This window comes from Gorilla gorilla, chromosome 8 (assembly GCF_029281585.2).
Source record: "Gorilla gorilla gorilla isolate KB3781 chromosome 8, NHGRI_mGorGor1-v2.1_pri, whole genome shotgun sequence".
In the NCBI taxonomy this organism is placed as follows: domain Eukaryota; kingdom Metazoa; phylum Chordata; class Mammalia; order Primates; family Hominidae; genus Gorilla; species Gorilla gorilla.
In genome coordinates, this window is record NC_073232.2 from 29,886,760 (window position 1) to 29,911,228 (window position 24,469).

Consider the following 24,469-nt stretch of genomic DNA (forward strand, 5'->3'; position numbering starts at 1 on the left):
GCCATAAAAAGAACAAAATAACGTATTTTGTAGCAACTGGGATGGAGATGGAGGCCATTATTCTAAGTGAAGTAACTCAGGAATGAAAAACCAAATACTGCATGTTGTCTGTCACTCATAAGTGGCAGCTAAGCTACGGGTATGCAAAGGCACATAGAGTACTGTAACGGCCAATGGAGACTCAGAAGGGAGAAGGGTAAGGGATTAAAATCTACGGATTGGGAACAATTACACTACTCAAGTGACAAGTGCACTAAAATCTCAGACATCAACACGATAAAATTCATCCATATAACCAAAAACCACTTGTACCCCCAAAAACCATCGAAATAAAAATAAATTTTAAGATGTCATAGCAAGAGAACAACTAGTAATAAAATAGAATAATTATAACAAAATGCTATAATAAAAGTTACGTGCATGTGTTCTCTTTCTCTCTCAAAGTATCTTCTGCTGTACTGACCTATTTCCAGACCTTAGTAACTGAAACCTCAGAAAGGAAAACTGTAGATAAGGGAGCATTACTGTAGCTGTGTTCTTGGGAAGGCAATTGAGTACTGTCCATGAGACAGACCCTTTTTGCACCTATTTGTAAATGCATTTCAGCATTCCTTACTATGCATTTATATGTGGTTCTTCAGATTCACCTTTGAACCAACTGTAAGGTCTTATGGGTACCCTCATTTATTAATGAGTTAAAAATCTTTGAAATGTGTTTATGTTTTATGAGAGTCATGACTTTACCATTTAAAAAATTCTTTAATGATGCAAGTGATTTGATTATCCTCATTTCTTTTTTTTTATTATTATACTTTAAGTTTCAGGGTACATGTGCCTCATTTCTTTAACATTCAGGAAAAATAGAAAGAAAAAAGGCATTACTGGAGAAAGCCCAACTCTCAATTGTGAAATTTAGCTGTAAAAATTTCTAGCATTTATTGATATCAGTTTTTGGTTTTGTTTTATTTTCAGGTGGGATCTCATTTGACTACTGGCAAATGTCACATGTGTGCTTGTACATATGTACATTCACACATGCAACACACACACATGTAACAAGCAGAGTTAACTCACCACAGCCGCCAATTCTTGCTTGAAAAGCATAAAAGGCTTCAGTAAATGCAATGACTTAATTACTTCTCACATCTGGAAAAACTTGAATATGAGAGTGGATTTATTGAAGAAGCTCTTTGCTTGGCTGTCAACACCGTATCAAGAGCCAGAAAGAGAGCAGGCTTGATCACTCTTGGCAATTCTTTAACCCATTCAGAGATAGACGATCTACCAATTAATTCATAACATGTCCTGTTTATGTGATTTATGAATTTTATGAAAACACAGCAATGTAAATAGTTTCCTAGTAATTTATGGAGAAAAGCTGTTTTTGTCATGTTTCTAGGAAGAAAAATATCACACATTAAAATGGGGAAATAATGAAGAAGTTTTTACATTCAAGGAAACAAAGGAAAGGGTTTTGGGGGTTGTAGAGCATATTGCAAACAACCATTAGAACTATAACTTACACAAACACATGCAAAACTAGATGATTTGGCACTTTTTGGAGAAAGTGTAATATAGTGCTCCTAAAAGGGAATAGGAGATTTATATAAGCTCATAGCAAGAAGATTTAGCAGAAACCAAGTGTATTAGCCCATTTTCACATTGCTATAAAAACATACCTGAGACTGGGTAATTTATAAATAAAAGAGGTTTAATTGACTCACAGTTTTGCATGGCTGGGGAGGCCTCAGGAAACATACAATCATGGCAGAAGGGGAAGCAGGCACTTCTTACATGGTGGCAGGCAAGAGAGAGCCAGCAAGAGCAGGGAAAACTGCCTTATAAAACCATCAGATCTCATGAGAACTCACTCACTGTCACAACAGCAGCATGCGGGAAACTGCCCCCATGATCCTATCACCTCCTTCCCTCAACACATGGGGATTACAATTGGAGCTGAGATTTGGGTGGGGACACAGAGCCAAACCATGTCACCAATAAATGACCAGATCTCCCCTAGAAAAGGATACTGAAAATGGAATTAGTCAAAATGATGATAAGGCATCCAAAGAGCACTTGCAAAGACCCAGAGACAAGAGTTGAAAGAACCAAAAGTTCTATGTCACTGGAGCAATACAATAGGACAGAGATGAGGGAAGGAGAGGAGCTGAGGACCATTCAGCCTCCAGGATGTCAGGGGAGAGCTACATGAAGGAAATGTATAGAAATCACTTATCCTAACACAAAAAGCTGAAGTCAGTTTGAACCATGAACCCTTTGCAGATATAACAATTCCTAGTCAATTAACTGTGGAAGCAGCACTACCACAGCTTCTCTATTCCCTTTATCTGCCTTGAACATAATTTTTCCTTCTTCAGGTTATTGTTTGCCCTTCAGAATACTCTTTGTGTATGTGGACTTTATGAAAATTCTTAGTGAAGAAAGTGTTTCCAGATTTATGAGTCTTTGGAAGAAAAATATTTAAGGGAAATTCATTTGTATTGTGTAGACCCTGAAATAAAATTTACGTTAAATGTGTTTATAAATTTCACACTTTTACATTTCTATAATTACAGCTTTATTATTAAAATGCACCTCTTTTTTCTATTATTTACTAAATAAGTGATGTCAATGTTCCTTCTCAAACCTTAAGCATCAAGTTACTAACACCTATGTTCACTAAGGATTCCTTCTTCCTGAAATCATGATTTCATCCCACTTTAAGCCAGGGAAAACAATACTACTGATGCTCAGAAGTTTGGCACTTTTAAAACACTAATTTATGAGCCTTATTCCAATTATTTCCATGGAGCTTTTCCATGTTTAACTTAAACTATAAGACAATATCAAAATAAAATTATAATTAAAGTAAATATATCATTAAAACAGCTATGAAGTTAATGATGCTTTAAAATAACTGGTACTCTCTGAAGAGTGAGAACTAGTTTAACATATATTGGGGTGATTTCTCTCTGAGGACTGTATCTTCTCTATTATTTGTGTGAGGGTATGTGTTGGGGGTGTGGGTGTGTCTATGTTCATTCATTCATTCACTCATTTGTTATACGAATGAATGAAGACGGACATGAATGAATTATAACAAATATAATTCAACAAATTTTACTTGTTAATAAGTTCACAAATGTTTCTTGTGTGCATTCCATGGGCCAGGCATCATGTTAATCTCTCCAGTCAATGAACAAAACCAACAAAAATCTCTAACTTTCTCTCCTATTTCAATCATACATTTATTTATGAAATATCTATGAGTATCTACTTCATACTATGCACTACAATGAGACGTTTTATATTTTTTCCTACTAAGTCTTTAAAATCCTGTGTATTTGAACTTCACAGTTACAGCACAACTCAATTCCAACTAGCCACATTTTAAGTGTTCAATGGTCAGATGTAGATAGTGGTGACCATGTTGGACAGTATAGCTCTATAGTAATGCTATAAGACTGGAAATAATTAGCTATTTTTCCATTTGATCATATATACCTTAAGCATGAAAAAAACATTTAAAATTACATTTAAGATAATGATCTCAGGGTCTTAATAAGCAAGCAATAAAATCTACAATCTGATTTTAATTTCCAGACCTGTCTAAATAAGTCTTCAGTGTGGAAATGTATTTTATTAAGGGTTTAAATTTTTATTATAAAAAATGAATTAATTTTTAAAATTATGTTTTAATTAAGTTTACCAAAGGTGTATTTTCAAAATGCTATCTTGTTTCATTAATGAAATGATGTAAAGTCCCACTAGTTTTCAGGATATTCACCCTCTAATTTTCTGTCTAATAAATAATTATATGACTGAATAATAAACATTCTATAATTCTCTATCTAAATAGCAAAAAGTCCAAATAGTGAAATATCTTCCATCGATACTCCCATTTTTACCTCAGATAACCGAATTTAAGCAAACCATTCGTTCATCACGTTGGCTAGGTAAGTCCTTTTAAACAATATTGTGAAGTAATGTCACCAGGAAGTATATGAGATTTTTAATAAAGAGGTTGGTATCTCATGAAAAGAACCTAAGTTTCACTGAAACGAGATTTTCCTATTTTAAAAGAAATTTTAAAATTTTCAAGTGTTCAACAGAAAAGACCTTCATCAGTGAGGAAAAACACAGTATTTCTGATTTCTGCTCCCAGCAAATTCACCTCTTGCCCTGACAGAGCCAGCACAATTGGTACTTTAAAACTACTGGAATCTTGAATAATATCCAAATGCAATGAAGTGCTTCGAATCTAAAAATACTGTTGTGCAGAATGATATTCAAGGTCTTAAATTTTATTTGTGTTATACCTCATCCAAGCTATGCTGACATTTTTGGGGAAAGAGGAACTCCATATAAAAATGATGGGAGGCAGCCATGAAGTCTTCGAAGTTCTTGAACTCTCCACTGATCTATACCAGGTACCGAGAAAAGGTACCAAAGGATGATCACTGCATGCCAAGCACTGTGCTGTGAGCTTTATATACAGTATCCCATGTGATCTTCAGACGCCCATTTCACAGATGAGGTCACTAGGATTTAGACTGATAACTTGCCCAAGTTCTCACAGTAAGAGATTCATACCTAGATCTTACTACTTACTACTTCCAAACCTACTAGACCATAGGGCAGTAGAACATTGAATGGATGGATGCTTTTTATTTCTTTCTGGTAGTGATATTACTTTCTCTCATCTCCTTCAATTTCCAACTTCAAAGGAATTGTCATTACGGATGCTTATATAAATAAAGGAAGAGTAGTCCTTGTGGTATGGAGACAATCTGGTCCCTGTGATCAGTGAAAACAAGCCCCCATGGGCGTTAGAAGCAACAGGAAAGGCAGGCAATAATGAAAGCATTAGGAGGATCCTTGATCTAGCAGGAACCTAATTTGAGGAACTTTTCCTGCTTTTCATTCATTAAATGGCACATTTATGAGCAGTAGTGAGCTGGCAAATGTTTAACAATCAACTCTCTCAGGGTTTATATTTTTTAATTAAGAAATAAATTTTTAATTAAAAAACAAAATCTCTGCTCTGCAGCATAATCATGGAGTCGGGAAGAGATGAACACAATCTGCTCTGGTAACCTGATAGGAGCCAGCGCCACACAGCACTGTGAGTAACAACAAAAGCCTATCTCTAATGTTAAATGGACCAAGAAATGCCAATCAACCTGAGGCTAATCTTCCACATTTTTAAATGGGCATTTCAAGGTATACAGTTATGCCCTGCTGCTGTTCTGTTCCTTACCTGTATGTTGATGTACTCATTCTAAATGGTAAGATTTCAAACTTATTTGTGCTACGCTTTTTGTACTGATCACCAGACACTGAGATCATAAAATTTGTGTTTGTGGCACTCTTTTTTTTTTAATTTTTAATTTTTTGGGTACACAGTAGGTATATATATATTTATGGGGTACATGAAATGTTTTGATCCAGGCATACAATGCATAATAATCACATCATGGAGAATGGGGTATCCATCCCCTCAAGCATTTATCCTTTGAGTTACAAACAATCCAACTACACTCTTTGCATTATTTTAAAATATACAATTAAGTTATTATTGACAGTCACCCTGTTGCTATCAAATAGTAGGTTTCATTCATTCTTTTTTTTTTTTTTTTTTTTTACCCTTTAACAGTTCCTACTTCCCCACCACCCCCACTACCCTTCCCAGTCTCTGGTAACCATCCTTCTACTCTCTATGTCCATGAGCTCAATTGTTTTGATTTTTAGATTCTATAAATAAGTGAGAACATGCAATGTTTGTCTTTCTGGGTGGCACTCTTAATAATTTAGATGCCTCTAAGATATTGTACACACAAATGAAGCAAATGAAATGGAAAATACTTTTAAGAGGCAGATTTTCTTGTACCCAAATAGAGCCTGCCTTTTCTACATAGCCGTCTTCACACCGAAAAGGATTAAAACTTAAAATTTTCTTTAAGTAGGATCTAATACATAAAAATTTAGAATATAGTAAATGCTAATTGAAAATAGTATTATAGTAGTGACTTTTATACTATACAGTCTCTGATTTGCAAAAAGCTAATGAAGATAATTTACAGAATAACTCAACAATTCTCTCAATTGGGATAGAGTATTAGGAGAAATTCACCACAAAACACTGGAACAATAATATATATAAAAGAAATACAGAATTGTCAGAGGAAACAATTTATATAATGGCTTTAAGTCTTAAAATAAGGAACCTAGTACAGCCCTGATCCAAAGCACATGTAGTGATATATCTGCAGGAAAAAAAAAAAAGTGTTTTATAGAATTATAATACTTGTCTAGTATCAAAGCTTAATTAAAATAGTGAATAAATATGTCCTTTGTATTTCACTGTGTGTCAGCAAAAATATCCCCTTTTCAGCAAACTTTACACTTAGGTAAAAATTTTGACATAAAAAAGATTCTCAGGGTAGGACTCTACTTTAAAAAGTTGAATTTTTGGGGCAGTTTGTCATGGAAAGTCTTAAAGCAGCTTCTCTGTGCTTTTCAGATGGATAGATTTAGAAGAAATGAATTGAGGACATACTTTTTTTAAAATTATCTATATAATTAAGCAAAATTGTCATTTTCAGCTCAAGGTTCATACAAAAGCAGTATTTCTTTTATATATGTTATCATGGCTCTGACAATTGTTTATAGTATTTATCTGCCATGATTTGACAAAGATTATAACTAACTCATGAGCTATTTAATCATGTAGCTTCCACTTAAGTTCCTTATGTTATACTGGAAAGCTAAAACACATGCATCAGATGTCATGAGGTTGTAGTCCACAATGACTGATGGCAGAACGGTATTCTGTTTTTTGGCCTGGCAGAAACACTACAACTGATCAGACAAGGATGACTAAGGACAGAAGAGATGTGAAGGCAGCTAAACCCTCACTGCATGAACCATGGTCAGAGAGACACTGTTTGAAAAGGAGCAAGCACTGGAAGGGCCACATTTGGGGTGGGCAGTGGAAAGCATGCAACACAGAAGGAGTCCAAAGACCTACCTTCAAAATCCCTACACTGTAAAAAATTAGACCGATCTTCCTAGTTCTAAGATTGTATGATTACCAAATTTATCTACCTATCTACTAATCACCAGGGTACAAGGAATTCAAAGACGAAAACCTCATCTATTAACAAATTCTTTTGTCAAACCACTTTTTTTGTTTGGTGTTTTTTGCTTTTTTTTTTTTTTGGCCAAAGGGGGATAGAAGTAACCTATGCTAAAGAGTAGGCACTGGCCAGGCATGGTGGTTCATGCCTGTAATCCCAGCACTTTGGGAGGTCAGGGTGGGAGGATGGCTTGAGTCTAGGAGTTCAAGAACAGCCTGGGCAACACAGCAAGACCCTGTCTCTAAAATAGAAAAACTAACTGGCTGTAGTGTTGTGAGCTTGTAGTTCCAGCTGCTCGGGAGGCTGAAGTGGAAGGATTGCTTGAGCCTGGGAGGTGGAGGCTGCAGTGAGCTGTAATTGTGTCACTGCACTCCAGCCTGGGCAACAAAACAAGATCCTGTCTCAAAAAATAAAAACAAAATATAAAGAGTAAGCAAAGAGTAAGCACTGCAGTAAGTCCTTTACACATCTTATCTCATAAAACACTCATAAACTCTCTGGAAAGTAAATTCTATCAGGATCCCCAAACCGAAGTTCAAAGGTAGCATGAACAAACTTAGAATAAGATCTTCTATGTTGATGTATACACCTGTTGTGAGCATTCAACACAGTGAAATGTATATACCCGTTGTGAGCATTCAACACTGTGAAAATGGCTGAAACCCCCATTTTAAAACTCTCTTTGTATTATGATTACATTTCAGAAACTAACCAGGTATGCTTGAATGGCCAATAAAGTATAGGACATTTATAAAACCTATTACTATACACATCAAAATATTTTTAACTGTTATAAAACCATAGTCTTCAAACAACTACAAGGACATTCTCATAGTCTAGTTTTAAAACTAGAGCATTTAACTCAAGTACATATAAATAAGAAAGTGTAAGTGGATTTTATATGTACGTAAAATAGGGACGTATTCCCAAGGCATGGGAAATCATCAGTGATGTAGCTATCCTTAGTGTATTCATGACTATGTGTTCCAAAATCGATATAAACATCATCAGTGGGAAATTAAATTCTGATAGAGCCAAGAGTATGACTTTGAAAAGCTTTTAAGCATTTACCTCCACAATGATCTCATGAGGAGTTCAAGCTTGCTTTTCAAGCAACAACACCGTCAAAGGCTCTAAAAAGCAGATATTTATCACAGCATTCAATCTGTTGCAGAAATTTCTTGGCAGTTTGACTCAATATAAGAAAAATAAGTTTTCGTGTCATCGCAAATGGGGAAATTAATTATTATCTTAAACACCACCTTTATCTCCCAATTTAATTAACATTCTCCCTCTTACGGTTATAACTTTTCTTATTCTTCACACTAACACTATTTTAGTTTTTCTGCAAATATGAATGTAAATGTAAAAACATGAAAATTACTTTTAAAAATAAACTAGATAACCAACACAACTATTTCTTATATTGCTTCTGTTTTATAGTTTCCGTTGTATTACCATGTCTCAGAGGAATGCTCACAGATGTGGCTTGCAAGAAAAGCAAGTCAATGGCATTGCTATGTTTGAAATAAAAATGCATTAGCTGGGTGTGGTGGTGTGTGCCTGTAGTCCTAGCTACTCCAGGAGGCCGAAGTGGGAGGATCACTTGAGCCTAGGAGTTCAGGCTGCAATGCGCTCAACTGCACTTGTGCCACTGCACTCCAGCCTGGGTGACTGAATGAGACCCTGTCTTTAAAAACAAACAAACAAAAACAACTTACAGTATCTCAACACAAGCTTTCTTTTCTCATTCTTCACATGTTATCTGTTGCTCTGTTTACATTTTTAATATCTCTCAAATCTTTATCAACCACTTTCATGAATCCAGTATAAGTCTTTATCTCTTGCCGGCCTCTAGGTCATTTTGCAGACTTCCTCTGATATCTTGTTCCTCTCATTTCAGCATTTCCTACTTACGTTGCACCTGGATTACTCTTTCTGTATTGGATTTGTATGTCACTCCCCTGGTTAAAACTTTGTGACTTGAGATTTCTGAATGAATTATATACGCAGTTGTTGGCTTGACATTTGAAGCTGTCTCCATTCTGCCTTTCCTTCAATCTTTACTCCTTCACTTTCCCTATGCCATGCTGAACTTGTTCCTCATGGGGGCCATAGTATGCCAATTCTTTTTTTTTTTTTTTTTTTTTTAGACATTCTCTCTCTGTTACCCAGGCTTTAAGGTTTTTGGTAGACACAGGGTCTCACTATGTTGACCAGTCTGGTTTCAAGCTCCTGGCCTCAAATGATCCTCCTGTCTCAGCCTCCCAAAGTACTCATATTACAGGCATGAGCCACCATGCACTGCTGTAAATTGTTTTGAACAGAGGGTGAAATAGGCTTAAGGAGGAACATACTGAGTCTGAAATAGAACATCCAGGTGGAGGACCAGCCATCAGTGAGAGCTGCACAAAGGTCATGATTAGAGCATTGACTCAGCTTAGAGAAGGGAGTCAGAGTTCAGAGAGCCACAGGCAATTCCTAGAGTAAGTGAAGAGAACAATTTTGAAAGGCACCTGCTGAAGAAAAGCAATTATTCATTCCTAAAAGGCACTGCCGATCCTTCACATTGAACATCAGAAAAGGTACACTCCTGAAACAAGGTCTCCTGTGGGACAAAGAAAAACTCTGTTCTGTTTCTTAATAATTCTCAAAAACCAGACCACTTTAATGGAATGCTTCATTAAAAGTACTTATTAAGAGATCGTTACGTGAATTAGGAACTTGGAATATAAAAATATTTATTATCTGCATTAAGAGGCTTTAAACATCTTTGTCTGGTTATAAAAATGAAAAAATGTTCAGTTTACTGGAAATAGCAAAAAAGTACAAAAACCAAGTGTACGAAATATTGTATCAGGAATTGTTAAATTTTGTCAGCTGCTTTTCCAGCATCAGATGGTATATTTGACTTTTCGATCAATATCAATAGCACATTAATTTTATTATATTAATAGATTTCCCAGTATTGAATCACCCTGCATTCTTGGGTTAAATACTATTTGCCTGTGGTAGGTTGTTGAATGAATATGATCTTATAGTATTTGTTTATACAATCATATATATGAGACAATGAATATTTATGCTCATGTACTGGAGCCATTTATGTTCAAAAACTGGAGTTTTCTTTTTCAGGCTGTTAGCCTTTTTTGTGCTCAATACCAATATACATATTTTGGAAATGGTCATTCTTGAAAATAGGATAGACTCATCAATAGAGCTATAGCAGACATGTCAATAAATTCACCAGTGCAAACTACACTCAGGTTCAACCTCCTCTGCACAGACTATGAATCAATCACATACCCTGATTATCCACCCACAGCTCATCAGACCAAAAGCAGACACTGCACTTGAGGAGAGGAAACACACTGGTCATTTGGTGACCAATGAGAATGTGTTTTGCGAGTTTCAACTAAGAGACATTTAGCTGTGGATAATTAGATGTCATCAAGTGCTGGAGCTAAATGCTGGGTAAATTCGGGTGGGTCGCTATTATTCAACTATATACAGGCTAAGAAAACCTGTATTTGGAGAAAAGCAGAGACCAAGAGCCATAGAAACCTTAAAAGATACAGTGAACAAGATTTGCTTTTTAATGACTTCACAGTTTACATGAAGTCCAGCCTTACTTACTGCAAAGGTTTTCTATGAGATTACCCCCTATGCTTCCTATAAATCCCTTTTCCCTTTAGTCATTCCTTGGAAGCAAACATTCCTAATACAATATTTATCAGGGACAGGAACCTTTCATAAAGCGAATTGTTTAATAATATTGTTCAATGCTTTCCTTGGTTATTGCTTTGTTCAGGTTTTCTAATTCCTCAAGTCTATTTTGGTAGTTTATATATTTCTTTTAAAACTCCATTTATATTTTCCAGGTTTGTTAACATAATGTCCTCTTGTGGGTTTTGAATTTAATGATAACCTAGTCAGATTCTGAGCTAGAGATAACTGCATATCCAGACAGAAATTGATGACAGAGTAAAAACAATAGAAATGGAAATTTCAAATAATTAAGACAATTTTAATACCAAATTTACTATACATTGAGGGTAGTGGTTCTCAAGACGTATTTTTCATATATTTTCTGGGGTTGTTTTGTTTTGTTTTTTGAGGCGGAGTCTCACTCTGTCACCCAGGCCGGAATGCAGTGGCACGATCTTGACTCATGCAATTCTCCTGCCTCTGCCTCCCAAGTGGCTGGGATTTTTTTTTTTTTTTGTAGAGATGGGGTTTCACTATATTGGCCAGGCTGGTCTCAAACTCCTGACCTCAGGTGATCCACCCACCTCAGCCTCCCAGAGTGCTGGGATTACAGACGTAAGCCACCATGCCTGGCTTTTATATATTTTCTCAGTAAAAGTTATTTATCGTAGTACAGACCAAGGATGCAATGAATGAAAATAAATGAACCCATCACTGCAATAACACTTCACCAACAAATACTTGTTAAACATTTATATATGCAAGGAACCAGGCTTTGAAATTTTTTTTATATTATTATTATTATACTTTAAGTTTTAGGGTACATGTGCACATTGTGCAGGTTAGTTACATATGTATACATGTGCCATGCTGGTGCGCTGCACCCACTAACTCGTCATCTAGCATTAGGTATATCTCCCAATGCTATCCCTCCCCACTCCCCCTACCCCACAACAGTCCCCAGAGTGTGATGTTCCCCTTCCTGTGTCCATGTGTTCTCATTGTTCAATTCCCACCTATGAGTGAGAATATGGGGTGTTTGGTTTTTTGTTCTTGCGATAGTTTACTGAGAATGATGATTTCCAATTTCATCCATGTCCCTACAAAGGACATGAACTCATGATTTTTTACGGCTGCATAGTATTCCATGGTGTATATGTGCCACATTTTCTTAATCCAGTCTATCATTGTTGGACATTTGGGTTGTTTCCAAGTCTTTGCTACTGTGAATAGTGCCGCAATAAACATACATGTGCATGTGTCTTTATAGCAGCATGACTGATAGTCCTTTGGGTATATACCCAGTAATGGGATGGCTGAGTCAAATGGTATTTCTAGTTCTAGATCCCTGAGGAATCACCACACTGACTTCCACAAGGGCAGGCTTTGAAATTTTTAAACTTTTGAATTGGATCTGCAAGCTAACCAAACATTTATATCCAGGTAGTCAACGAACATTCTACTTAAAACAAAATTGTTAAACTGCATTACCAAATGTTGTCATAACCTTATCACTTAGTTATATAGGACAGTAAGACATAACAGACTGTCTTTCTATGATAAACCCTTATTAACTAAGTCAGCCCTAATTTCAGAAATAATCTTTTATTTCCTAGATGAGAAGTAAAACACAATGAATCATGAGGTGATTAATCAGTCATCTAGTTTAACTAGATGTTTGATGAGTGCAGACTGCTAAATGTGAGAATTTTAGAACTACAGGCAAGAACCATGGGTTATGGAGTTCCCAACACCTTAACCTACACAACTCTGAAAAACAACTATACCTGAGAAACTGCAAAGTGGGGAAGGAGGGAAACAGAAGCAAACTATTGCTTAAAAATTAAATAATTAAAAATATAAAAATAGCTAGAGTTCTATTATGAAATATTTCTTAGATAGCTCTGAAGAAGAAGAAAAAGACTTAATTTTTTGTTTTCTTTTGTTTCTTGGGAAAGGATCTCACTCTGTTGCCCAGACTTGAGTGCAGGTGCAGTGGCACGATCTTGGCTCACCACAACCTCCACCTCCCAGGCTCAAGAGACTCTCCTACCTCAGCCTCCCAAGTAGCTGGGATTACAGGCATGCACCACTACCACTTGGCTAATTTTTTTGTAATTTTAGTAGCGACAAGGTTTCACCATGTTGGCCAGGCTGGTCTTGAACTGCTGACCTCAAATGATCCACCCACCTCAGCCTCTCAAAATGCTGGGATTACAAGTGTGAGCCACCGTGCCCGGCTTGATTTAACTTTCAAATATTCTCTTGATTAAAAGCTTCTAACCTGGCTTAGGTATAAAATGCGTGCCCAACTGAAGTTCCTCAAGGCAACAGGCTATTTTATACTTTACCACTAGAGTGACACATTATGAATATTTGAAAAAGAATATACAAGTCCTGTAGTGTATTGACATGGGGAAAAAAGTTAGACTTTTTAGAATATTTATTGACTTTTTTTAGTTCCAACATTCAAAAAAGAAAACTTTACAAAGCATGTGCATATAATTTATAGTAAATATAAAATATCCTGGGGAATGAACTCAGACTATTATTTAGTGAAAGGGACTGTATACTGAAAAAAAATACATTCTGTGCATTTAATTATAACCCTCCTGATTATGGGAACTAGACCTGGTTTAGCCTATTAGTCCATGTGTGCCTAGCACAAAGCTGGTAAGAACATTAACTTTTTATGAAGCTGAAAATCAGCTTGTAAGTCCAAAGTCTACCATTTTGTCCTCTCCCAGCATACACACATACACAAAATTACACTTAAAATGTTACAGGCAAAACACTGTCCTCTAACAATCACTAATATTGTATTTTCACATTAGCCTGATACATTCCATTCATTTCTTTCTTCAAGGGTCCTCTGAACTATTTCTCTAGGGGCACAAACCCATAATGGCAATGAATTTTTCATCTTTTTCACTGATATACCCATTGGCGTCACAACAGAAGCAAAGGGTAGAAGGAGCATTGCTGAATTAGGCTGAAAGTTGAGACCGTTCAGGGGATGTCTATTTATTTCTCAATGTATGCAAAAAGTCCGAACTATTCACATGTTGGCCACACATTACTATGCATCATGTACCTGATTTTTAACTTGGATTTTGAGACAATGTGGATCTTAGAAGGGCTAGGAAAAATTAAGAAACTTATGCAAATTTTGACATAAACAAAACTTCCAAGTTCAATTAACACAGGAAAGTGAATGCTCTCTAAACGTCATGTAAAACACTTAGCAGCAACCATGTCTATAAAATTAATGTGTGTTTCTGTCTCACGGTGACCTTGTCCATAATTGTTCTATTTTATATTTCACTTTCAAGATACTTCTTTGAGAAGCCAAGATTCTATACTAACTGAAGAAAAAATATTCTTAACTTGCTCTTATTAAAATCTGGTTTAGGTCATTTAATTGTGTTAAAAGAAAGATGATATTATAAATAAAATTTAATATGATCATTGAGAAAATGAGGATGAACATTTCTGGTAAAATACTAATAAAATAACAGGATCCAAAATGATATATGCATGACACAATGAAAATAGTGGCTGAAATACATTTTTTGGAGAAAACACACAGGAGTTAGAATCCAAGCTCCAGGCCAGGTGCGGTGACTCATGCCTGTAATCCCAGAACTTTGGGAGGCCAAGGCGGGCAGATCACTTGAGGTCAGGAGTTAAAGACCAGCCTGGCCAACATGCTGAAACACTGTCGCTACTAAAATACAAAAATTAGCTGGACATGGTGACAAGCGCCTGTAATCCCAGCTACTCGGGAGGCTGAGGCAGGAGAATCTCTTGAACCCAGGAGGCAGAGATTGCAGTGAGCTGAGATTGAGCCACTGCACTCCAGCCTGGGTAACAGAGCAAGACTCCGTCTCAAAAAAAAGAATCCAAGCTCCACTGTTCACCGAGTCTGTGAGTTTGGGAAAGTTATTTAATTTCTCAGAGCCAATCATTACTCATCAGTAATAGTGAAATAATAAGGATTGCATCTTCAGATGAGTTTTGTGATAATTAAATAGGATAATATACTTAGAGCATTTGAATCAGTGTACTTAAGTAAGTACATAATAAATGCATAATATTGGGGCCGGGCACGGCTGGCTCATGCCTGTAATCCCAGCACTTTGGGAGGCCGAGGCGGGCAGATCAAGGTCAGGAGATGGAGACCATCCTGGTGAAGGTGGTGAAATCCCGTCTCTACTAAAAACAAAAAAAAACTATCCAGGAGTGGTGGCGGGCGCCTATAGTCCCAGCTACTCGGGAGGCTGAGGCAGAAGAATGATGTAAACCCGGGAGGCAGAGCTTGCAGTGAGCCGAGATTGCACCACCACACTCCAGCCTGGGTGACAGAGCGAGACTCCGTCTCAAAAAAATAAATTAAATAAATAAATAAATAAATAAATAAATAAATGCATAATATTACTGTCATTCTCTTAAAATTGTTCCCACTTAACATGATCATAATAAAGCGAAACATTATGCATAGGAAAATTCTGGAAGGAATTGACCCAAGTAACACAATTCTGGAGGTCAGTAGTAGAATTCTGGAATATTTTTTCCTTTGGTATAACTATTACTCATTTCAGAAAGTTTCCAAATGCCTTAAGATGCAATATGATAACTAAAAATAAGCTAAATTATGTGCTATCCTAAAAATTCAAAACTAAAAAAAATATTTTGTGGCAAGAGAAGGCATCTGAGGTATGGTTAAGTCTTTGCTGGGAGATTAGTCTCTCATGATTTCTGAGAAAATTATGTACTTTTTAGAAAATTATGCAATGTATTGGTTGAGAACATAGGTTCCAGTCCCACTGCTGACTAATTGGGAGATATTGGACAGGTTTGTACAACCTCTGTAAGCCCCACTTCCCTTCTGTGCACATTGGAAGAATAAGGGTAGCCCATTCATAGGGTATCTCTAAAAATTCTACCATTTCAAACTTTATGTTTCTATAATCATGGGAATCATGTCATGGTGACTTTTAAAGTACTTTTAATCCATTTTATAAAGAAAATTTCCATTATTAGAACTGTGTGCTCCTGAAACATTAACCGATAGAATGAGATAAACAGTCCAGAGATAGACCCGTGTCCACAGGACAAAGGTCATCCAAGAAAAGGGAGAAAAGGACAACCCCTTAATAAATAATGTTAGAACAACACAGGGAAAGCATATAATTGGATCCATTTCTCATGCCTCACACCAAGATAAATTCCAAATGACATCCAAATGCAGAATATGAAACCGTGGAACAAAACATAGGGGAATTGCTTTACAACCTGGGAGTGGGAAACCATTCCTAACTCAAAATCCGGAACCTACAAGAAAAATAACAACTACATAAAAATAAGTTTGACTACATGAAAATAAAAATGAATAATAATCTAAAATGTACACAGAAAAAGAAAACCACCACTGCAAGCAAAAGCAAGGTAGCAGGGGGAAATTGCATCATGAAGGGCTAAGAGTCCTAATATAAAAGAAGTATCTAAAAATTGAGAAAAAAATCAACAACCCAATATGGACAAAAGATGAATAGTTCACAGAAAAAAGATACAAATGGTCCTTAGTGTAAGAGAGGACGCCCAAGCTTCTTACTGGTGATAAGAGAAATACAAATTAAAAGAACATGATATTTTGTACCTTTCAAATTAGCAAAAACTCCAAAGTTTAACAATGTATTCTGTTGGACTATGGAAAAACAGGCACTGTCATATATTACTGTTGGAAACATAACTGGTTCAACCCCAGTGGAGCAGAATTTGGCAATATCTAGCAAAATGACATATGCATTTACTTTTTAACCCATCAGTCACTCTTATAACAACCAACCCTCAGGGGTACTGGTAACAAATATGAGATGATAAATATACAAGACTATTCATTACAATACTAGCAATAGCAAAAGACTGGAAATAACCCAAATGCCAATCAACAAGAGACTAGTTAAAGAAATTGTAGTCCAGTGACACACTGGAGCTGTCAAAAGGTATAAGGCAGATTTCTGCATACCGCTAAGGAGTCCAGGATATAGCAATAGAGGAAAAAGCAAAGTACAAAAGTGTGTGTACTGTACATTACCATTTGGTTAAGAGACGAAAGAATATATGCTGTATGAACACATTTACTTCTGTATTCAAAAGAAATAAAGGAAAGACAAACAAAAACTAATAAAAAGAAGAAAAAAATATTTACCAAGTAAAGGTCAGAATAGGAAGGAAGAAATGGGGAAAAAAGTGAGATCTCTCGTAATAAACATCATTTTGGAAAATCATGGAAACTTTTATACAATTAAAAATATATAAATAACTCAGAATACAAAACAAAGCAAACTCTACCATTTGAAATCAAATGGTACATAGCTGAAATAAATGGAACTAATTATACTAAGCTGAAATAAATGGAACTAATTATACACACACATTTTATAAATCTAAATTTGATGTACGATTAGGTCCATTTATTTCTAGCCAGGTTGCTATTCATATTTTGAAAATACTATATTTTTTCTCTTTCAAAGAAATATGTGTTTACCAGCTCTGTGCACTGAAAATGTCTGGAGTAATGACAGTAGGAACAGGGAATCAAAAAAGTAGAAAGAATATTTCCAATCTACATTCGTGAATAGTCTGAGATAATCACCCAGAAAGTGAAGTTATGCCTTTTCCTAACTCAGGAAACAAATGCTGATATTTTATTTAAACTCTGAAGCCAACACAGAGTAGTGCTGATCCATGCCAAATTTTTCAGCTCTAAGGTGAAATTCGAAAAATAAGGACAAATTCACACACACATGCACCTACCTGAGTATTCTCCATTTGCCTCCGGCCCAGCTCCATTCTTCCTCCCCTGCCCTGTTCCATGTCCCAGGAGGAGACCCTGAACCTGAGCACTGCATCTCCTGGGCTTCCTTGCAGGTTCCCATCTAACTGAGTTTGGCCAATGGAGGCAGGAACGGGAGATCAGATGACAGGGCAAGACGGAGGTAGGGTATTTCTTCCTCACGCCCTCCCTTCTCTGGAGTTCTTTCTCTGCCAATAGCCTCATCCTCACAACTAAGTCTCCCTCTGGCAGCATCCCCTCCCACAATTCCAGTTCTCCATGGGCTTCAGCCCAGAGGGTGGTCATGACTTCCTGAATCTCGGTGCACCTCACTATCCCTTGCTTGTTCCCCTAATCATGCCCACAGCTCTGCAAACTCTCTTTATTTGCCAATAAGTGGGTTTACTTTGTTTCCTGCTGCACCTTAATATGTGACAACACACACACAACACATGCACACACATACATGTACATGCACACACACATACATGTACATGCACACACACATACATGTATACACACATGCACACCCCCACACACATAGCTATACCTATATTTCCACATCCATACATCCATACACTCACATTCATATATACACAAACATATACATATCCAAATAAGTATATGTATATAAATATGTCTGAACATATATGTGTCTGTGTAAGGTTAGTAATAAACCTCACTACAATTTTATGTGAAAATGCACTTTTTTGGAAAGGAAAATAGAGCAAGCAATGGTCTCCTAAGTAGGCTCCTAAAATTGTTTTGGCTCTGAAATTTTATGGCTCCAAAACAATCGTATGGACACTGTATGACAGAGCAAAAACCACAAACACAAAGAAGCAACAGGGTCAAGAGAAAAGCACATGCGCTGGAGAGCAGGCAGCCTGGAATGGCAACTCTGCTCTGCATCAGCCAGGCTGTGACTCTGGCTGAGAATTAAATGATTCTGTGCCTCACTGACTCCTCTCTGTATCATAGCGACCCAAATATAGGCCCTCCCTCCATCCCCCTACCCATGGCTGTTGTGAGGCTCTGAATGCACTAAGTGCTTCAGAAACATTAAAAGCATGAGAACGATATGTTTTATTCTCCATTTATCCGGGATGTGTACAGTGATACTCCAATAAATTCATAGAGTGTCACTTTACATCCCTCCCTCCTACACCAAAAAGCAAACTCATCCATTTAAGAGCACTCAAGACTGAAACCAACCTTGACAGAAAAATCTAGTCTATTCCTTCTAATCAGCAGGACTGCATCAAAGCCATTATGGACAGATGGGCATTTTGTTCTATTTCTGAAGACCTCCAGGGAAGGAGATTCTACAAACTGCCTTGGCAGCTGACGTGCTAACGCAATGTAGGATAACTTATAAATATAGGCAGAGTCAAGGAGGCTGTCCAGAATGCAGCCCAGCATGGGTGTGCACTCGCCCAGCCTGACACACAGCTAAGGAACATTCTGAGCACTCGAGCCATCCCTTCCGTTGCTCCCCTTCCTTTTAATTATAATTGGTCCTTCAGAAACCAAGTCAATTAAAGGGAAAGGGAAGAGAAGATTTTGTGCTAGACAGATTCTGAAAAATGTAAAATGAAATGATAATACCAAACACACAGAAACCGATGACTTCAGGCAGAGATAAGGCAGAGGGGAGTATAGGGAAGCACTTTTCCTTCCAGTACCTGGTAGAATGTTTGTTAAATGAATATAAATATTTGTTAAATGAATGCATTCATAGAAATACAATCTCTCTCTTGTTCTTCTTTTTCTTCTTTTTCTTTTCTTTTCTTTTATGAGACAGGGTCTCGCTCTGTCACCCAGGCTGGAGTGCAGTGGTGCCATCACGGCTCACTGCAGCCTTAATCTCCCATCTCAATCGATCCTCCAGCCTCAGCCTCCCAAGTAGCTGGGACCACAGCCATGCACCACCACACCAAGATAATTTTTGTATTTCTTGTAGAGATGAGGTTTTGCCATGTTGCCCACGCTGGTCTCAAACCCCTGGGCTCAAGCAATCTGCCTGCCTCAGCCTCCCAAGTACTGGGATCATAGGCATGAAACACCACACCTGGCCACGTATTCATATTAATAAGAAATATCTTCTGGCCAGGCACGGTGGCTCATGCCTGTAATCCCAGCACTTTGGGAGGCTGAGGTGGGTGGATCACGAGGTCAGGAGATCAAGACCATCCTGACTAACACAGTGAAATCCCATCTCTATTAAAAATACACAAAAATAAGCAGGGCATAGTGGCACAAGCCTGTAGTCCCAACTACTCAGGAGGCTGAGTCAGGAGAATCGCTTGAACCCGGGAGGTGGAAATTGCAGTGAGCCGAAATCATACCACTGCACTCCAGAGCAAGACTCCGTCTCAAAAAAAAAAAAAAAAAAAGAAATGGTTTCTTGACATGCTATTTGGAAGTGACCACAGCACAGCTGATTTAATGTTGAAGCTGTCAAGCCTGCACTTCATCCCTTTGCATGAGTACTGGCTCCAAGAACCTGTTCTCTATCAACACAAGGCAGACCCTTGACTTAGAGCTCCTCATATCTAGGAACCCAGCAGGAATAAAAGGAGGGGAGAGCTGGAGGATGAAACCCAGCCCACATTCCCAGCCTACATTTCCTATCTAGCCCTTTTCTAATTCATCTGGGTGTCTTCTAGTTCTGCACAAAGACACTATGTAAGCTTTCAGGAGCTTTACTGGGCCCCACATCTAGGTCCCCAGGATTTGAAGAGTTTCCTCTCGATATACAGCAATTCTTGGACAATGAATAGCAAATCCAAAATCACTCTAAATTGGTGATTGTCAGCTAGGGAGATTTTGCTCCCAGGAGACATTCAGCAATATCTAGAGACTTTTTAATTGTCATGATTAGAGGCTCTTATTGGCATTTCACGGGTAGGGGCCAGGGATGCTTCCAAACCTGTATAATACACAGCCCAAGATGTCAATAATGCCAGGATTGAGAAGCCCTGTGTCTTCTGAGACCCTGAACGTTTCACCTGTGACAACTTACAGTACCTATCTGCTTTGTATCCACACCTTAAGTTACCGATTTGACAGATGTGTATCAAATGCCTATAGCTCTCGATCAGGCATGAAGTAAAAAAAAAAAAAAAAAAAGGCTACACCTTTCCTTTGCTTTGCACTTCGTTCACCAAAATAAGCTCCTCGGAACAGAAAGTGCAATACAGAGAGTATCTTGTATAAAAAAAAAAAAATCCCAGCAGGTAGCTAAGCACCAACTACATAACTACATATAGGGCTCTGGTCATTTCTGATGAAATGAGTGAGAATGTGAATGAATAGGGCCTCCTGGAATAAATCCGAAGTTCTTTTTTTAAAAAAAAAAATAAGGTGAGGGAAGGTGAGGAAAGTGATAGACATGAAAGGGAGAGAAAATGGCTGGAGGCAGTTTGGTTAAGTGTGCTCTCTGGAACACTGTAGAGTTTCCCCCATAGAAAGAGATTACAAACAGTCGTTCAGTTCCAGGTCAGCCCAGAAAAGCTTAGTTAACCATAATCCAGCTGGCACTATAAAAACTGCAGGAGTCGAGGAGTACATGGTCCCTGAGGTTTGTAACTTGGAAGAACAAAGGACAAAGAGATGATCTGTCCCTTCCCTGTCTCCTCTCCCCCATCTGCAGACCCCCAACCCCCTGCTCTATACCACCTCTCTTAGAGGTAAGAGTAATCCTAGAAAACTAACTAGCATATTAAAAAAAAATTAAAAGTAATGTACACAAAAATGCAAAGTGTAGCCCCGGAAATAAAATAATACCTCAGACCCAGATCCCCCAGGCTCCTTTTGCACAGACAAAGTCACTGTTTATTACATTTCTTCCAGAAATACTCTCTGCACATACTCAAACATATACATGCATATATGCATGTATCATCTTTCAAATTATATCCAGAAATGGAAATATACAATGCAATCTGTTCTTCACTTTCTTTTTACTCATAAATCTACTTTATTTCTTTAATGACTGTGGAATATTCCATGGTATGGATGGAATATTTGTATCAACATTAGGATGGCTCCTAGGAATACTCTGAAACAGCAAAAGTTCATCTTTCCCCTCTTATGACCTAGTATCCCTCCCTCCATCCCCCTTGTAGAGCTTCCCTGAACCCTTCACCTTCTCTCTCTTGACTGGTTCTACTCTATCCTTTTTCCCAAAGCGTCCACCCTCCAAAAGCATGGACTTCCTCACACCAATAAATACACTCACCTTTTTCAGAGTGGCTGGCCTGACTTACCTTATTCTGAAAGAAAGCAATCTGATTTCACACTAATTATTATATGAATTGCTGCCAACTCCTTAACCCACACATTTAGAAAGATGTTTGCTAACTAAGTTGAACTCATTATTGGAATTCCAGAGAGAACAACAATTAAAAAAAAAAAAAAGGCAGAACAGAAGCTATCAAGAGCACACAATTTGGAGTAGAGGTCAGCCATATTGGCTATTGTCTCATGCCGGAAAATCTAGACATAGAGCTTTCTCTAATTAACGATATTTTGGGCAGTTTTTTTGTTTCCTCTAGCTGAAAGTCAAACTATTCTTCAAAAGCTCTGAGATTTTTCACAATACTCTTATTCAGTAGGTGTCCTGGAAAGAGTAGGCCAGCTGTCTATAGGTGTGGGCCATTCGTAAACAGGTGTCCATAACATATGGACCCACCATTCCCAGCCTGCCACCAGTAAATTGAGAAAGAGCAGAAAAGAACATTTTGTTTAATTAAACTCTCCATTATGCCTCTTATGAAATCTTATAGGCCATATAAAAATACCAATATCTCTTCATCAGATGCACAAAAAAATGGCTTGAGTCGCTACCGGCATCTTTTGCTATGTTACAGGCAAAAAGAACTGGTTCCCTTTCACCAGGGACAGGATTGCTGCAGATTCATTTCTGAAATAATATCCTGTTTGGAGACAGACCCAAAGTAAATGCTGAAGTAACCTGGTACCACAGAGCTCTGAGCATGATCTATATTCGTGGGATTCTTTTGCAATCCTTTATAAAACTTGACTAATTTTTCTAAGAGGGCTTAAACAAACTTGTGATTTGATTATGTGAAATTTTGCTTCTTTTATGATCTTATTTTTCCTTTTTTCAGTTTCCTATCAAACATTTTGGCTTATAAACCATGTGCCTGATGCTCTGCCTATACCTATATGAAAATTATCCACAGTTTGTCCCAAGGTTATCAAGTATGAGATATCGTATTCCAAGGATTTCTATCACATTCTATTCCCTAGGGGCATATTACTATAGGACTTATGCTCCAGGAAAGAAATCTGTCCCTCATTCGTTGGAATTGCCAGGGAGGGATTTTAGCTGGATTCATGTGAGCTGAGCGGGTGCAGGGGGAGAGTGTGTTGTCTTGCATTCAGCAATGGCCAGCAGCATTACTGCCGATGGCACATCCAGCTGAAGAGTGATGCTGAATAAGCTTTGCTAACAGTATTCAGGAGAAAAGAATGCAAACAGAGAGTAAACACAGATCGGTTTCAATTTCTGAATAGAAGAGAAACACAACCTATGAATATTCCCATCAACTAAGCACAAGCTCTCAGCTAAGAACTAAAAATGCATAGATGAAAGAGACAAAGGCCCCTCTCCTAAGAGATCACAGATGAGTGGGGAGGAAAAATCATTGAACAATCACAACTGAATGGAGAAGGTCTGCACTAGGCAGTGGTGGTGGTGGAAAGAAAGGATGGGAGGGACTGGAGAGATTTGGAGAGGAGTTTCAACGCGACTGCATGTGGAGAGACAGAAGCTCAGGAGCGGAGGATAACTGAAGTTTCTACTCTGGCCACTGTGTGTCCAGTGATAACATTAAATAAGATGGGGAATGAAGAAGAATAAAAGGAATGGACCATGAGTTCAAGTTTGGGATGTGCTGACCCCCAGATGCCCACAGAACATCATGGCCGACTATGAACTTCAACCCTTTAAAATTTATATTAACTTTAAATTATTCCTATTAAAATAAATAGATCTTGTCTTCACAAAGATTCTTTATGAAATCTTAATCTGAAGACAGAAAAAGAATGTTATCAAATATGGAAGAAGTTTTTTTCTTGTAGATCTACTCCACAGAGCAAATGGTGATCATCACTGATAGTAAATAAGACACATAAAAGACTTGACTGTTAGCCTATGAGCTTAAGGACAAGGAGAGCCCTAACTATAAACTGTGTATCCTCAATTTGATCAAAGCAAAGTCAGTAACAGTACATTAAAACCATACTCTGAGAGTCATAATTTCAACTATGAGTTAAAAACCAAAACCTATCTTTTAAGTGTTCATGTAAATATCCTTTGCCAGTGTAAACACAGAATAACTCAAGTGCAAGACTTCACAGAAGACTTATGTGTGGTATACAGTCCAGAGCACAGCCTGTGGCAGCCAGACAGCCAGGGTTCAAATCCCAGTTTTGCAGCCCTGAGACCTTAGGCAAGAAGAATAAACTCTCTGAGGCTATGTTTCCTAAACTGTTTCTGCTTCTCGTGGTAAGATATGACTTACTCCTAGATAGGCACAACCAAGTATACACATAAAATATGAAGCTTTCATCCTGTAAGATAGTGTCACCCAACAGAGATACAATGTGAGCCACATGTTATATTTAACTTTGCTAGTAGGTACTTTTAAAAAGTTTCTTTTTAATCTAGCGAAATGAACTTAATAATATATTTTTAACTCAGCAGATCCAAATTGTCATTTCAACATGTTATTGATATAAAATTATTAATGGA

The 24,469-nt window shown here is 37.5% G+C and overlaps 1 protein-coding gene and 1 long non-coding RNA gene across 6 annotated transcripts in view; one reads left to right on the forward strand and one right to left on the reverse strand.

Annotated features, from left to right (window-relative positions):
* Positions 1–7,170, forward strand: part of LOC115936010 (uncharacterized) — a 65,216-nt gene extending 58,046 nt beyond the window's left edge. The window contains exons 5-6 of one of the 2 annotated variants that reach the window (XR_004071585.3): positions 5,051–5,125; positions 6,851–7,170. This is a non-coding gene — a long non-coding RNA (uncharacterized lncRNA). Of the gene's footprint in view, positions 1–972; positions 1,497–5,050; positions 5,126–6,850 lie in introns of those variants that run through there. The other variant, XR_008669235.2, reaches the window with a different exon arrangement.
* The window catches only part of NEBL (nebulette), a 395,085-nt gene that overhangs the window by 123,812 nt on the left and 246,804 nt on the right, over positions 1–24,469 (reverse strand). The window lies entirely within an intron of this gene.